This window comes from Bombina bombina, chromosome 9, assembly GCF_027579735.1.
Source record: "Bombina bombina isolate aBomBom1 chromosome 9, aBomBom1.pri, whole genome shotgun sequence".
NCBI classification, from domain to species: domain Eukaryota; kingdom Metazoa; phylum Chordata; class Amphibia; order Anura; family Bombinatoridae; genus Bombina; species Bombina bombina.
In genome coordinates, this window is record NC_069507.1 from 125,443,647 (window position 1) to 125,461,128 (window position 17,482).

Sequence of the window (17,482 nt, forward strand, 5' to 3'; positions counted from 1 at the left end):
AATTCGTAGTGTTAGGATTTTTTCAATTTGTAATTTCGTTTTTTTATTTTTCGTTAATTGTATTGTTTTAAAATAGTAATTTTAGATTACTTTATAGTTTAAACTTAGTTTTTTTTATTTCACAGGTAAGTTTTTATTTATTTAAAGGTAGTTATATTGTAAATTTAATTTAAAATTAGGGGGGTGTTGGGTTTAGGGGTTAATAGGTTTAGTTTATTAGTAGCTATGTGTGGGACCGCGGTTTAGGGGTTAATAAGTTTAGTTTATTAGTAGCGGTGTGGGGGCGGCGGTTTAGGGGTTAATAACTTTAATTAGTGTTGGCGATGTTATGGGCGGCGGATTAGGGGTTAATAACTTTAATTAGTGTCGGTGATGTCTGGGGTGGCGGATTAGGGGTGTCTAGACTAGGGGGTTATGTTAAGGTGTTTTAACATAACTTTGTTTTCCCCATAGACATCAATGGGGTTGCGTTACGGCGATCACCATTCCGCGATCGCAGGCGTTCGTTTTTTTCTGAAACTTTCTCCCCATTGATGTCTATGGGGGAAAGCGTGCGCGAGGACGTCAAGTCAGGCCTTGGGTTTTATGCGGTATAGAGCTTATCGCACCATACCGCACAACAAGAGAAGGTTTTCATTTGTTTGCACAAAACTTGTAATCTTGGTGAATGTATGCAAAACTCTAGATATTAAGGGTGCTTACCACTGTAAGGCTTTGAGGAGACATTGGAGTGTGTCATCAAAGATGGACAGAAAACAGAGTACAGTTTTTGCAGGGAAAAGTTAGCTCATTGAGCTCTGCATAGAAGGAAGCCTAAAAACTTCTGAAAATAAGCTCATTGGCCCCTATTTATTAAAGGTCTTGCGGACCGCATTTAGCAAGGTCTTGCGGACCTGATCCGCACTGTCGGATCAGGTTGGCAAGACCTCGCTAAATGCGAAGAGCAATACGCTCTCTGCATTTAACATTGCACTAGCAGCTCACAAGAGCTGCTGGTGCAACGCCACCCCCTGCTGATTCGCGACCAATCGGCCGCCAGCAGGGAGCTGTCAATCAACCCGATCATACTCGATCAGGTTGAATTGCGGCGATGGCTGTCCGCCTGCTCAGAGCAGGCGGACAGGGTTATGTTGCAGCCGTCTTTAGACCGCTGCTTCATAACTGAGGACTTGCCAGAAACACGGGCCCACAAGCTCCATACAGAGCTTGTTAAATGGGCCCCATAGGCTTCAGAAATGTTGCTGATCATCTGAGAGCCTATTAAAAATTAGGCTCTGTGTCAGGGTTTTTTCCCTGTTGTGTTTGCCATGTGCTGCTGGCAGCCATTTTACTCACCTCTCTTCCTGATTATGGTGCATTGTGGGGGATGCTGCTCAATTCCTGCACTTCCTTTTATGGCCAGACCGGTGTGCATCATCCATGTGTGACAGGATGAAGTCTCAGAATTGTGATGTCATCACTTATTATTTAAAGGGCCTCTGTTCAGTATGCTTTGCCTTTGCGTTGTCTCAAACCTGTTTGTGAGAGTTCCTGTGTATTACCTGGCTGCCTGACGTCCTTCCTGGTTCCTGATCCCTGTCTTGTTCCTGACTCTGCTGTTTTCCTTGTTCCTGATTCCGGCTTGTCTGACTATTCGCTTTGGCTCCTGACTCGGCTCGTCTGACTACCAGCTCTGGTTTTGACTCCTGGCTTGTTATTTGACTTGTGGACTTTTTATTATTTTTTTGCTATTAATAAAGGTGTGATTATTTTTGCACTTCTCGTCTCAGTCTGATTCCTGGCACCCTGACATTACGCAAAGGCCATGAATCCTGATGGTGCTAATAATCCACCTTTACCTGCCATCATTTCCAGGATGGATGAACAGGATCACCGCTTGGATCAATTTTCATTAACCCTGCAAACCCTGCTGACTCGCACTGCACATTTGGACCAAAGTGTCCCGCAAGTTATGGCTGCTCATGTTTCCGCTGCTGCACCTATGCCTACCAGGAGCACGTCCGGTTCTGCACCTCTACCTCAGTGATATTGAGGCGATCCTATTCAGTGCAGAGGGTTTTTGAACCAGGTGGGCGTTTACTTTGAGATGTTACCTCAGGCGTTTCCCTCTGACAGAGCTAAGGTGGGATTTCTCATCTAGTTACTCTCTGACACAGCTCTTGCCTGGGCTAATCCCTTGTGGGAGACTAATAAACCTGTGATTTCTAATTACCTTGAATTTGTGGCCTCATTTTGAAGGGTATTTAATGTTCCGGCTCGCTCCTCCTCTGCTGTTAAACGACTCATGTCCATTCAGCAAGGTACAAGATCTGTTGCTCAGTATACTATTGAGTTCCGTACGCTTGCCGCAGAGGTAGGTTGGAACAATGAAGCCCTTGTTGCCGCCTTCTTTCATGGGCTCTCTGATGCGATTAAAGATGAAGTTGCTGCCAGAGATTTACCAGAGGATCTCGAGGCATTGGTGTCTTTTTTGATCCTAATTGACATCAGACTCAGAGAGAGGCCCTCTTTCAAGGAGCTCTTGCAGAAGCCTCCTGTTCCGTTGTCTCCTACATGTTCGTTCCCATCCATGCCTCCCTCTCCTCCCATGCCTCCTGGTCCCGAGTCACTAGGTACTGCTGAGCCAATGCAGTTGGGATTCATGTGTCTCTCTATGGTGGAGAGGGCCTTTAGGAGGAGGGAGGGGCTCTGCCTCTATTGTGGGTTACAGGGCCACCTTTTGAAGTCTTGTCCTTCACGGCCGGGAAACGCTCACACCTAAGGTCCTGTCGGGGGCAGACCTTGGGTGGTTTATCCTCGTCCCCGCAACCGCTTAAGGAGAAACCTTTTGTCGCTGTTGTCCTTTCCTGGGTGGACTCCTCCATAGTTACCCAGGCTCTTGTTGACTCCGGTGCTGCGGGATATTTCATTGACAGTGCTTTTGTATCAAAGCACTCCATTCCTGTTTTGCCTCGGTCCATTCCGCTTGCTATTGAGGCCATTGATGGCAGGCCCCTTCAGCCCGCACTCGTTACTCACGAAACTGCTCCGTTGTCCATGGCTGTTGGGGCTCTCCATTTTGAAACCCTCCAGTTCCAGGTAATAAACTCTCTGCATTTTCCGGTTGTTCTGGGTTATCCCTGGCTCCAAAAGCACAATCCCAGTCTCGACTGGCGCAGGTCCAAAATTTTGTCATGGTCCCCGCAATGTATTTCCACTTGTCTTCAGAAACCAGTTAAAGTCTTGTGCACTTCTTCGGTTACTCAATTGCCAGAGGAGTACCGAGAGTTCCTAGACGTGTTTGACAAGGTGCGTGCCGGTACGTTGCCTCCTCACCGGTCTTATGATTGTGCCATAGACCTGCAACCCGGAGCCATTCCTCCTCGGGGCCGGGTGTACCCTCTGTCTGTTGCAGAGAATTGTGCTATGGAGGAGTATGTTGACGATGCTCTGTCACGGGGGATAATTCACAAATCCTGCTCTCCTGCAGGGGCTGGCTTCTTCTTTGTGAAGAAAAAGGGTGGAGAGTTAAGACCATGTATCGATTATAGGGGTCTTAATCGTCTTACCATTAAGAATGCTTACCCTATTCCGCTTATTACGGAATTCTTTGACCGCCTCAAGGGAGCTACGGTCTTTACTAAACTTAATTTGAGAGGAGCGTACAATCTCGTTAGGATTAAGGAGGGCCACGAATGGAAAACAGCATTTAACACCAGGAGCAGGCATTATGAGTATCTTGTAATGCCCTTTGGCCTATGTAATGCTCCTGCTGTTTTTCAGGAATTTATTAATGATATCCTACGAGATATGTTGCAACAGTGTGTTGTGGTGTACTTAGATGACATCCTCATACACTCACCCACACTTGAGGCTCATCATTCTGATGTTACACGGGTTCTTCAGAGACTACGTGAGAACGGCCTGTTTTGTAAACTCGAGAAATGTGAGTTCCATCAGACTCAAGTAACCTTCCTAGGTTATGTTATCTCCGTTGCAGGGTTCTCCATGGATCCTGACAAGTTATCTGCAGTTCTGCAGTGGCCTCGCCCAGTTGGTCTTCGGTCTATTCAACGTTTTTTGGGGTTCGCCAATTACTATAGAAAGTTTATTAAAAACTTTTCTTCCTTGGTCAAACCTATCACAGACATGACCCGTAAAGAGAATGATCCACTCCATTGGTCACCTACTGCCATTAAGGCCTTTGATAGTCTTAAGACTGCCTTTGCTGCTGCTCCAGTTCTGGCTCATCCTAACCCTGTCCTGCCTTTTGTTCTTGAGGTTGATGCGTCTGAGACTGGAGTAGGTGCCCTCTTGTCTCAATGTCCTACGCCTTCCGGTTCCTTGCATCCATGTGGTTTCTTCTCTAAGAAATTGTCTCCAGCGGAGTGCAATTATGAAATTGGTGACAGGGAATTATTTGCCATAATTTTGGCACTTAAGGAATGGAGGCATCTTCTCGAGGGTACTAGCATGCCAGTGCTCATTCTTACTGACAGCAAGAATTTAACTTATCTATCTGAAGCAAAACGTTTGTCGCCTCGACAGGCCAGATGGGCGCTATTTTTGACTTGGTTTAATTATGTGGTCTCCTACCTGCCTGGTAGTAAGAATGTTAGGGCTGATGCCCTCTCTCGACAATTTTCGCCTCTGTCCAAGGAGGAGTCTGTACCTACTCCTGTTATACCTCCTGACCATATTTTGGCTACCATACGTACTAATTTGACTTCTACCTTGGGGGAGGAGATCATGGCTGCACAAACCAATGCACCTCCTGAGAAACCTAGTGGTAAGTGTTTTGTTCCCGAGAATCTTCGAACTAAACTTTTGCACACTTACCACTATCCTAAAGCTGCAGGTCACCCAGGCAAGAACCAAATGATTTGGTCTGTCACTCGACAATTCTGGTGGCCAGGTCTTCGTTCTGATGTTGCTGCGTATGTTGCCTCCTGCTCAGTTTGTGCACAGAATAAGACTCCTCGACGTCTTCCTGTGGGTCTTCTTCAATCTATTGCTAATGGTGAGCATCCTTGGACACATCTTTCCATGGACTTCATTGTCGAGCTCCCTGTTTCCAATGGCAATACTGTTATCCTTATGGTGGTTGACCGTTTTTCTAAAATGTCACATTGCATTCCCTTGATGAGGCTGCCTACTGCTCAGGAGCTTGCTTCAATTTTTGCCCGGGAGGTCTTCCTTTTACATGGGTTACCCAAGGAGATAGTGTCGGACCGGGGTGTCTCCAGATTTTGGCGTTCCTTTTGTGCTCAAATGGAGATCCAGCTTTCCCTCTCCTGGGCATATCACCCTCAATCCAATGGGGCTGCGGAACGGTCTAATCAAGCTCAGGAACATTGCTATGTCTCAGATCACCACAATAATTGGTCTGAACTGTTACCTTGGGCAGAATTTGCTCGTAATAATGCTATTAATGCTTCCTCCAAGATATCCCCGTTCATGGCGCATTATGGGTTTCAACCATCCTTGTTGCCCGATTCATTCATGTCTCAGGGTATTCCATCTTTGGAGGAGCATCTCCGTTCCACGTGGGTGCAGATTCAGGATTGCTTTCATCGTTCTAAGCAGCGCCAAAAGTTCCAGGCTGATCGTAGGCGTCTGCCCGCACCTTCCTACCAGGTTGGTGAGAGAGTTTGGCTGTCCTTCCGCAACTTGAACCTTCGTGTGCCTTCCAATAAATTGGCTCCCCGTTATGTTGGTCCTTTTCGAATACTCCGACAGGTTAATCCTGTGGCCTACGCTCTTGAGCTTCCTCCTGCTATGCGCATCTCCAATGTTTTTCATGTCTCCCTCTTGAAAACATTGGTTTGTAATTGATTTACCACTGTGTTGCCTCGTCCCCGTCCTATCTTGGTTGACAACCATGAGGAGTATGAGGTCAGCATCATTATTGACTCTCGTATGTCCAGGGGCCGTGTACAGTATTTGGTTCACTGGAGAGGCTGTGGTCCAGAGGAGCGTTCTTGGGTTCCCTCTTCTGATGTTCATGCTCCCGCCCTCCTCCGTGCCTTCCATGCCAGTTTCCCCAATAAGCCTTTTGTCCTCCCGCGGGGGAGGGGTCGTTGAGGGGAGGGTACTGTCAGGGTTTTTTCCCTGTTGTGTTTGCCATGTGCTGCTGGCAGCCATTTTACTCACCTCTCTTCCTGATTATGGTGCAATGTGGGGGATGCTGCTCAATTCCTGCACTTCCTTTTATGGCCAGACTGGTGTGCATCATCCCTGTGTGACAGGATGCAGTCTCAGAATTGTGATGTCATCACTTATTATTTAAAGGGCCTCTTTTCAGTATGCTTTGCCTTTGCGTTGTCTCAAACCTGTTTGTGAGAGTTCCTGTGTATTACCTGGCTGCCTGACGTCCTTCCTGGTTCCTGATCCCTGCTTTGGCTCCTGACTCGGCTCGTCTGACTACCAGCTCTGGTTTGGACTCCTGGCTTGTTATTTGACTTGTAGACTTTTTATTATTTTTTGCTATTAATAAAGGTGTGATTATTTTTGCACTTCTCGTCTCAGTCTGATTCCTGGCACCCTGACACTCTGGTATGTACTAAATACCAGAAATAAATATGAAGAGACAGTACCTCAATATTTTACTGCAAATGAGTAAAAGTGCCGAAAACTGTATGTAGTTTTATCTGGTGTATGTAACTATGTCCCCAGGCCATATGAATCATGTTCATACTAATAGACTCAGATAAAGGAAGAAGATTACCTCAGCGCTGGAATTCAGAACTCAAAACAGCAGTGTATAAATAAGGAATCCCTAACTCCTTACTATAAAAATACTATAAAGGGTTAACTACACTGACTGCAGTTAGACTGCAAACAGGTAATTGGACACTGCTGCGCTATCTAAACAGATTGCTTAATGTGTGCAGTAACCAAAACTAAAGGAGTATTATAAGAAAAATATATATCTCTAAAACGGAAAATTTAATATCAATTGTTAATAAACTCTTCATTTTTGAATAAAATGTCACACAGTTAAAATGTCACACAATAAAAATATACATGTACAATCATACAACAAAAAACACTACAATACAATGCAGAAATAAAAATGTAGAAAATAGTCTCATATGCCAGCAAATGAATTCATGTGGCACAATAATGCAATTGCATAAACAATTCGTCCGTATATTAAAGTCTTTTGTAGGCAAGTTGGTAGGTTAGAAGCAAAAGAGACGTCAAGCAAGCTCCAGTTGAATTAGTAGCCAGCACAGAGCTAAGTGATAGGGTGAGAAGAAGGATATAAAGATCCTTTAAACAATATGTAAGTTCAAAAAGTAAGGTGTACACTTTTGCTTACACCAGATATTGATGCAAGATCACAGGCACTACTTCCACGGACAGACCGCTTGTCTTTTCCAGCGTATCCCAGGCATCTCACGGCAATCAGAGGTGCGGTATAACCTGCTGTACGATACAGCCTCCAAAGCGCTCACACAAGCCAACAGAAACTTCAGGCTACGGAAGCCCACAGAGAACAAAGTACTAAGCAACGCTTTTCACAGCCTTTCTCAAGTTCGATCTTGCATCAATATGTAATGATCATTAAAGAAATTCTTGTCTGCTAGTTGTGTGAATTATTTTGAAGTCCCTACCTTGAATTTAAAGGGAATATTAGTAAAGATATGTGTGTATATAGATACTTACTGTATGCAAATATAGTTCAGACTGACCTTCACCGCTTGGATTTGCAGCAGCAGTCAAAGGTGCTTCGTACCGGCCCGGGGACCCACGATATATGGTGGTGAACGATCCGGAGGATGAATGGACTGCTCAGATCATGCAAAGAAAAATAAGCGCTGGTGAGTTTTGATGATACCGTCTTACTTCTTACTATGGATTGATGCTGCTGGGTATACACCGTATTAGTCTTGAGCTGTCTGAAGGGGGATCTTTTGTACTTTAGTTAACCCTTTATATCATGCTAATAGACTGCAGGATATGTGAGTGCAAGTACCTAGTTACTCACTCTATTGTGGTTACAAAGCTGCAGAAGACCTGCTTCTAGTAGAAGAGCCCATCTTGTGTAGTATGCAATGACACAGAATCTAAGAAAGGAGTACTATGATGAAGCCAACAGGAGGAGCCTTCAATTCTTTAAATTCAAATCAGCCAATAGTATGAGAGCTTCTGAAATCCTATTGGCTGTTCAAAACAGCCAAAAGAACGAAAGCTACTGAAATCCTGTTGGCTGTTTAACTTAGGGCAATGCCCTACAAAAGGCCCTTTTAAGGGATATTGGTAGTTTATTGTAAGCTAGGGGGTGTTTTTATTTTGGGGGGGGGCTTTTTTTATTTTTATAGGGCTATTAGATTAGGTGTAATTGTTTTTATTTTTGATAATTTCGTTTATTACATTTTGTAAGCTTAGTGTTTTTTATTTTTCGTTATTTAGTGTTTATTATTCTTTGTAATTTTAGATTTTTTTAATTTTTTTTCGTAGTGTTAGTTTTTTTTTAAATTTGTAATTTAGATTTCTTTCTAATGACACAGTGAGTCCACGGATCATCTAATTACTATTGGGAATATCACTCCTGCCCAGCAGGAGGCGGCAAAGAGCACCACAGCAAAGCTGTTAAATATCACCTCCCTTCCCTCTAACCCCAGTCATTCTCTTTGCCTACGTTAGAGCAAGGAAGTGGTAAAGTTTAGGTGTTAGAAAGAAGATTCTTCAAGCAAGATTTTATTATTTTTTAGCAGTGCAAGATTGTACAGCTTTGTCCTAGGGTGTAGCCATAGTCCATATCAGTCTCTTCAGTAGAGCAGTGTTGGCTTTCAAGCAATGGGAACTTGTGGGGTACAATCCTCACTACGCCTCCCATGTATTTAATGCTGCCCTATTCGTGCAAGTCTGAGTAAGAATACTCAGTCTTTGTTTTTATCCACAGGTCCATTTTTTTTATTTTTTATTTATTATTTTTTCTGGGACACATTGCAGAAAATAAAAGGATGGCACTTTACATTATAATTTTGGGACAAGAGACATTCACCTATTGTTTGGGGATCATTTTATTGGCAGCAATAGCAGGCACTGGGGACGAGGAGAGACGGCTCAGAGGTGGTGTTTTGATTATTACTTTACTCCCTGCGGCTTTGGTAATACTTTTAGCTGATCGGGAGGTTAACGTTATAACGCCCACGATGGGCGGGGTTAGCTGAGGCGACATTTTCTGTTGCGCGCCTTTTCCCCCCTTCACTTCCTGTGTTACGGAGTGGAGCTATAGTTGCGTCACCTACATTAGCTGAATAACGATTACCGGTCTTCACTTTCAGAAAGAATAGCAGTTGAGTCCAGATTTTTTAACAGGATAATCACTCCATTTTCATTCAGGCAGGTAAGCACCTCAGCATAGCTAAGCTGAGGTGTAGAGGTTGCCCAGAGTGATTTTTGTGCTACTTTATATTTTTATTGCAGAAAAATAAAGCAGTTTTGTTTTAAATTTTAAAGGAACAGTAACGTTTTTTTTGTGGGGTATTTTCTAAATAAAAAATCAGTTTATTTATTTATCCTGTTTATTAGTGAATAAAGATGGACCAAGAGGCCCTGCAAGATGTTACATGTACCTTATGTTTTAATGCTAATGTGGAACCACCATTCCTCATGTATTGAGAGAACTTTACATTACAGGGATAGACTTTTTCCTGTGCCAACATTGTCTAAGGCGGATGCTGTTCAGGAGTCTTCTGACAATGTTCAAGATATGCTGCAGCTTTCTCCTCAAGCGTCCCAAAACTTAGCATCCATACAGCCAGTGTCCTGCGCTTCCTCTATTACTCCACCTAGAGTTACCTTGCAAGACATCGCTTCCCTAATGTCCTCATCAGTATCTGATGCGTTGTCTGCTTTTCCCATGCTGCAGGGAAAGCGCAAGAGGAAATGTAAACAATCAGTGAGTAAGGTTGCTGACACAGTAGTGGCTATTCCGAATGCCCCTTCCAGGAAATCTGAGGAGGAGGATACTTCGGTAGCATCTAAGGGTGAAATCTCTGACTTAGACAGTGTAATTCCTTTGGCTGATACTGAAGTTGTTTCTTTCAGGTTTAAGCTCGAACATCTACGTTTGTTTTACTTAAGGAGGTTTTAGCTACCCTGGACGACTCAGACACTACTGTCATAGTCAATCCTAAGAAGTCTAGTAAACTAAACAAGTATTTTGATATACCTTCCATGGTGGAGGTTTTTCCTGTACCAGATCGAGCTACAGAGATTATTGCTAGGGAATGGGAGAGATGGGGTATCCCTTTTTCTCCATCCCCTATATTTAAGAAGATGTTTCCTATAGCAGACTCTATCAAGGAGTCTTGGCAGATGGTACCCAAGGTAGAAGGAGCAATTTCCACGCTAGCTAAGAGGACCACTATTCCCATAGAAGATAGTTGTTCCTTTAAGGATCCTATGGACAAGAAATTAGAGGGGTTACTAAAGAAAATGTATGTACACCAGGGTTTACAATGTCAACCTGTGGTGTGTATTGCTACTGTCACTAGTGCAGCAGCATACTGGTTTGATGCGTTGTCTGATTCTATTCAGACAGACACTCCCCTCGAAGAGATCCAGGATAGGATTAAGGCCCTTAAGTTGGCCAATTCTTTTTTTATGGATGCCTCCCTAGGAGCAAAGATTTCTGGTTTTGCCATATTGGCTCGCAGAGCCTTATGGTTGAAATCCTGGTCTGTGGATGTGTCATCTAACTCTAAGCTTCTGGCAATCCTTTACAAGGGAAAGACCTTGTTTGGGCAGGGTCTGGCTGAGATCATTTCCGACATTACGGGAGGAAAAGGTCATTTCCTCCCTCAGGATAAGAGGAATAAGCAGAAGGGACGTCAGAGTAATTTTCATCCCTTTCGAAACTTCAAGGGTAAGCCTTCCTCTCACTCTACAAAACAAGAACAGTCCAAGCCTTCCTGGAGGTCCAACCAGTCGTGGAACAAGGGAAAGCAATCTAAGAAGCCCACCAATGACTCAAAGTCAGAATGAAGGGTCTGCCCCCGATTGGGGACTTGGTCTTGTGGGGGGCAGACTTTCCTTCTTTGCTCAGGCCTGGGTTCAGGATCCTCAGGCGGTACTGATAGATGCTCTGGTGGTACCTTTGGAATTTCAGTCTTGCATACCTATTTCCCCCGTTCGATCTCCTCCCGCGTGTCATTGCTCAAATCAAACAGGAGAGGGTGTCAGTGATCCTCTTAGCACCGGCGTGGCCTCGCAGGATCTGGTATGCAGACCTGGTGGAGATGTCTCATCCACCTTGGAGACTTCCATTGAGAAAGGACTTTCTACTTCAGGGGCCCTTCCTTCATACAAATCTAGTTTCTCTGAAGCTGACTGCTTGGAGATTGAATGCTTCATTTTATCTAAGCGTGGATTTTCAGAGTCAGTCATTGAGACCATGATTCAGGCGCGTAAGCCTGTGACTAGAAAGATTTAGTAGAGTTCAGATTCCTAGAATTTTGTCTTTTCTCCAAGAGGGCTTGGAGAAAGGTTTATCGGCAAGCTCCCTAAAGGGTCAAATATCTGCCTTGTCTATTTTTTTACATAAATGCCTGGCAGATTTACCAGATGTGCAATCGTTCTGTCAGGCCTTGGTCAGAATCAGGCCTGTGTTTAAACCGGTTACTCCTCCCTGGAGTCTTAATCTAGTTCTTAAAGTTCTTCAACAGGCTCCATTTGAGCCTATGATTTTCTTAAATATTAAGTTATTATCTTGGAAGGTTTTATTTCTGGTTGCTATTTCATCTGCTCATAGAGTTTCAGAACTCTCTGCATTACAGTATGAGTCTCCTTACCTTATTTTTCATTCGGATAAGGTAGTTTTGCGTACTAGGTTAGGGTTTCTCCCTAAAGTGGTTTCAGATCGGAACATTAATCAGGAGATTGTTGTTCCTTCCTTGTGTCCTAACCGTTACCCTTTTTCTCAGAAGGTACGTCTGCTGCACAATCTGGATGTGGGCGTGCATTGAAATTCTATTTACAGGCGACTAAGGATTTTCGTCAGTCTTCTGCTCTGTTTGTAGTTTTCTCTGGAAATCATAAGGGGCCTAAAGCTACGGCTACTTTTCTTTCTTTGTGGCTGAAGAGTATCATTCGCTTGGCTTATGAAACTGCTGGACAGCAGCCCCCTGAGAGGGTCATGGCTCATTCTACGAGGGCTGTTTCCTCTTCCTGGGCATTAAAAAATTAAGCTTCTTTGGAACAGATTTGCAAGGCTGCAACTTGGTCCTCTCTTCACACTTTTTCTAAATTCTATAAATTTGATACTTTTGCCTTGGCTGAGGCTTCTTTTGGGAGAAAGGGTCTTCAAGCAGTGGTGTCTTCCATTTAGGATCCCTGTCTTGTCCCTCCCTTATCATCGGTATCCTCTAGCTTGGGTATTGATTCCCAATAGTAATGAGATGATCCGTGGACATTAGAAAGAAAACAAAATTTATGCTTACCCGATAAATTTATTTATTTCTTGACATGGTGAGTCCACGGCCCGCCCTGTTTTCTTAAGGACAGGGTTTTTTGTTATAAACTTCAGACACCTCTGCACCTTGTTGCTTCCTTTCTCTCCTTTGCTTCTGTCTGGGGTTGGAGGGAAGGGAGATGATATTTAACAGCTTTGCTGTGGTGCTCTTTGCCGCCTCCTGCTGGGCAGGAGTGATATTCCCAATAGTAATTAGATGATCCATGGACTCACCGTGTCAAGAAAGAAAGAAATTTATCAGGTAAGCATAAATTAGTTTTTTAAATTGGTAGTATTTTTTTTATTTATTAGAATAGTAATGTTAGGTTAATTTATAGTTTAATGGTAAGTTTATTTTTATTTCACAGGTAAGTTTTTATTTATTTTAAGATAGTTACATTGTAATTTAAAGTTAGGGGGTGTTAGGTTTAGCGGTTAATAGTTTAATTTAGTGTTTATTGATGTGGGGGGCCGGTGGTTTAGGGGTTAATAGGTGTCAGAGTTTTTTCCCTGTTGTTTGCCATGTGCTGCTGGCAGCCATTTTACTCACCTCTCTTCCTGACTATGGTGCATTTTGGGGGATGCTGCTTATTTCCTACACTTCCTTTTATGGCCAGACTGGTGTGCATCATCCATGTGAGACAGGATGCAGTCTCAGAATTGTGATGTCATCACTTATTATTTATAGGGCCTCTATTCAGTATGCTTTGCCTTTGCGTTGTCTCAGACCTGTTTGTGAGAGTTCCTGTGTATTACCTGGCTGCCCGACGTCCTTCCTGGTTCCTGATCCCTGGCTTGTTCCTGACTCTGCTGTTTTCCTTGTTCCTAATTCCGGCTCGTCTGACTATTCGCTTTGGCTCCTAACTCGGCTCGTCTGACTACCAGCTCTGGTTTTGACTCCTGGCTTGTTATTTGACTTGTGGACTTTTTATTATTTTTTGCTATGAATAAAAGTATGATTATTTTTGAACTTCTCGTCTCAGTCTGATTCCTGGCACCCTGACATTACACAAAGGCCATGAATCCTGATGGTGCTAATAATCCACCTTTACCTGCCATCATTTCCAGGATGGATGAACAGGATCACCGCTTGGATCAATTTGCACTAGCCCTGCAAACCCTGCTGACTCGCACTGCACATTTGGACCAAAGTGTCCCGCAAGTTATGGCTGCTCCTGTTTCCGCTGCTGCACCTATGCCTACCAGGAGCATGTCCGGTTCTGCACCTCTACCTCAGCGATATGGAGGTGATCCTATTCAGTACAGAGGGTTTTTGAACCAGGTGGGCATTTACTTTGAGATGTTACCTCAGGCGTTTCCCTCTGACAGAGCTAAGGTGGGATTTCTCATCTCGTTACTCTCTGACACAGCTATTGCCTGGGCTAATCCCTTGTGGGAGACTAATAAACCTGGGATTTCAAATTACCCTGAATTTGTGGCCTCCTTTCGAAGGGTATTTAATGTTCCGGCTCGCTCCTCCTCTGCAGCTAAACGACTCATGTCCATTCAGCAAGGTACAAGATCTGTTGCTCAGTATGCTATTGAGTTCCGTACGCTTGCCGCAGAGGTAGGTTGGAACAATAAAGCCCTTGTTGCCGCCTTCTTTCATGGGCTCTCTGATGTGATTAAAGACAAAGTTATTGCCAGAGATTTACCAGAGGATCTCGAGGCATTGGTGACTTTTTTGATCCTAATTGACATCAGACTCAGAGAGAGGCCCTCTTTCAAGGAGCGCTTGCGGAAGTCTGAAGGCTCGCCAGAAACACGGGGCATCAAGCTCCATACAGAGTCTATGTGTGTGTGTATGTTTGTGAGTCTGTGTGTATATGTGTGTGTGAATCTGTGTGTGATTCATATTTAAAAGGTGTGTATGTTTGTGTATGTATGTGAATGTATTGCATATTTATGCAATATTCATATTTAATAGGTGTGTGTGTGTGAGTATGTATGCATGTGTATGTGTGTGTATGTATGTTTATGTGTGTGTGGGGGTAAAAGCATATTTATGCAATATTCATATTTAAAAGGTTTTAACCATGTACTGTATATAGTTAAAACCTATTGTTTACTACTATTTTTACACTGGCATTAATTTAATTTTTTTGTCCATTAATTTTCTAGTTTTAATTTAAAATGTTTGTGTGTGTGCATGATCTACATTTGTAGTGTGTGTGTACAGGGAGTGCAGAATTATTAGGCAAATTAGTATTTTGACCACATCATCCTCTGTATGCATGTTGTCTTACTCCAAGCTGTATAGGCTTGAAAGCCTACTACCAATTAAGCATATTAGGTGATGTGCATCTCTGTAATGAGAAGGGGTGTGGTCTAATGACATCAACACCCTATATCAGGTGTGCATAATTATTAGGCAACTTCCTTTCCTTTGGCAAAATGGGTCAAAAGAAGGACTTGACAGGCTCAGAAAAGTCAAAAATAGTGAGATATCTTGCAGAGGGATGCAGCACTCTTAAAATTGCAAAGCTTCTGAAGCGTGATCATCGAACAATCAAGCGTTTCATTCAAAATAGTCAACAGGGTCGCAAGAAGCGTGTGGAAAAACCAAGGCGCAAAATAACTGCCCATGAACTGAGAAAAGTCAAGCGTGCAGCTGCCAAGATGCCACTTGCCACCAGTTTGGCCATATTTCAGAGCTGCAACATCACTGGAGTGCCCAAAAGCACAAGGTGTGCAATACTCAGAGACATGGCCAAGGTAAGAAAGGCTGAAAGACGACCACCCCTGAACAAGACACACAAGCTGAAACGTCAAGACTGGGCCAAGAAATATCTCAAGACTGATTTTTCTAAGGTTTTATGGACTGATTAAATGAGAGTGAGTCTTGATGGGCCAGATGGATGGGCCCGTGGCTGGATTGGTAAAGGGCAGAGAGCTCCAGTCCGACTCAGACGCCAGCAAGGTGGAGGTGGAGTACTGGTTTGGGCTGGTATCATCAAAGATGAGCTTGTGGGGCCTTTTCGGGTTGAGGATGGAGTCAAGCTCAACTCCCAGTCCTACTGCCAGTTTCTGGAAGACACCTTCTTCAAGCAGTGGTACAGGAAGAAGTCTGCATCCTTCAAGAAAAACATGATTTTCATGCAGGACAATGCTCCATCACACGCGTCCAAGTACTCCACAGCGTGGCTGGCAAGAAAGGGTATAAAAGAAGAAAATCTAATGACATGGCCTCCTTGTTCACCTGATCTGAACCCCATTGAGAACCTGTGGTCCATCATCAAATGTGAGATTTACAAGGAGGGAAAACAGTACACCTCTCTGAACAGTGTCTGGGAGGCTGTGGTTGCTGCTGCACGCAATGTTGATGGTGAACAGATCAAAAGACTGACAGAATCCATGGATGGCAGGCTTTTGAGTGTCCTTGCAAAGAAAGGTGGCTATATTGGTCACTGATTTGTTTTTGTTTTGTTTTTGAATGTCAGAAATCTATATTTGTGAATGTTGAGATGTTATATTGGTTTCACTGGTAAAAATAAATAATTGAAATGGGTATATATTTGTTTTTTGTTAAGTTGCCTAATAATTATGCACAGTAATAGTCACCTGCACACACAGATATCCCCCTAAAATAGCTATAACTAAAAACAAACTAAAAACTACTTCCAAAACTATTCAGCTTTGATATTAATGAGTTTTTGGGTTCATTAAGAACATGGTTGTTGTTCAATAATAAAATTAATCCTCAAAAATACAACTTGCCTAATAATTCTGCACTCCCTGTATGTATATGTGTGTGTTTTTTTTAGAGGGCATAATGTTTGTACATTGTTTGTGTAAAATGTATGTGAGGAATTTGTGTAGTGTGTAGTGTTTAGTGTGTGTGTAGTGTTTGAGTACCTCATATCTGCGTATAGTGTGAGTAGTGTTTGCAGTGTATGTGTGTGTAGGCAGTGAAGGCAGTGTGTAAGTGTCTGTATGTGTAGTATTTTTATACATATGTGATGTTTCTGTAGTGTATTTTTGTACATCATGGGATCTGTGTAGTGTGTTTAAGAAGGAGTGTGTTTAGTGTTTAAGTGGTGTGTGTATGTATTATCTGCATTTGTAGTGTGTGTGTATGTATATGAGTGTGTGTGTGGTTTTTTAGTGTGCGTAATGTTTGTACATTGTTTGTGTAGAATGTATGTGAGGTATTTGTGTAGTGTTTAGTGTGTGTGTAGTGTTTGAGTGCCTCATATCTGAGTATAGTGTGAGTAGTGTTTGCAGTGTGTGTGTGTGCAGGCAGTGAAGGCAGTGTGTAAGTGTTTGTATGTGTAGTATTTTTATACATGTGTGATGTTTCTGTAGTGTATTTTTGTACATCATGGGATCTATGCAGTGAGTTTAAGAAGTGTGTTTAGTGTTTAAGTGGTGTGTGTTCATGAATGTGTATAGTTTTTTGTGTGGTGTGTGTGATGTTTCTGTAGTGTGTAGCATTTTTGTAAGGGTCTAGTTTGAGGAAGTTTGGTAGTTTTTGTTTAGTATATGCAGTGATAGTAACTTATGTGGTGTTTAAGGGTAGTGTGAGTAATGTTTATGTAGTGTGTGTGTATTTAACAAGTATTTGGTAGTGTGGATTTGCGCAGTGTACACTTATGTGCGGGTAGTTTTTGTGCAGTGTATGCTTGTGATGTGGGTCTGTGTATAGTGTGTGTGTAATCTTTGTGTGGAATTTAGTATGTATGAGATTTGATATTTTTTGTATATAATCTTTTATGTAGTGTATTTGATGTATATGTGATTGTGTGTGATGGTTTGTATAGTGTGAGTGTGCATGTGGTTAATATTGTGTATGTTATGTGTACTGTGTAGTGTTTTTGGAGTTCTTGAATATTGTTTTGTGATGTGTTTGTATAGCAGAGTATTGTGTAGTTTGCATAATATATATATATATATATATATATATATATATTTATAAATAAATAAATATATACACATATACATATGCATATAAACATATACACAGCCATACACCCATATATACATTCTGCACAATAGTATGGGTTTGGTGTATAGTTTGGCTTGGTTAGTTATGTGGTC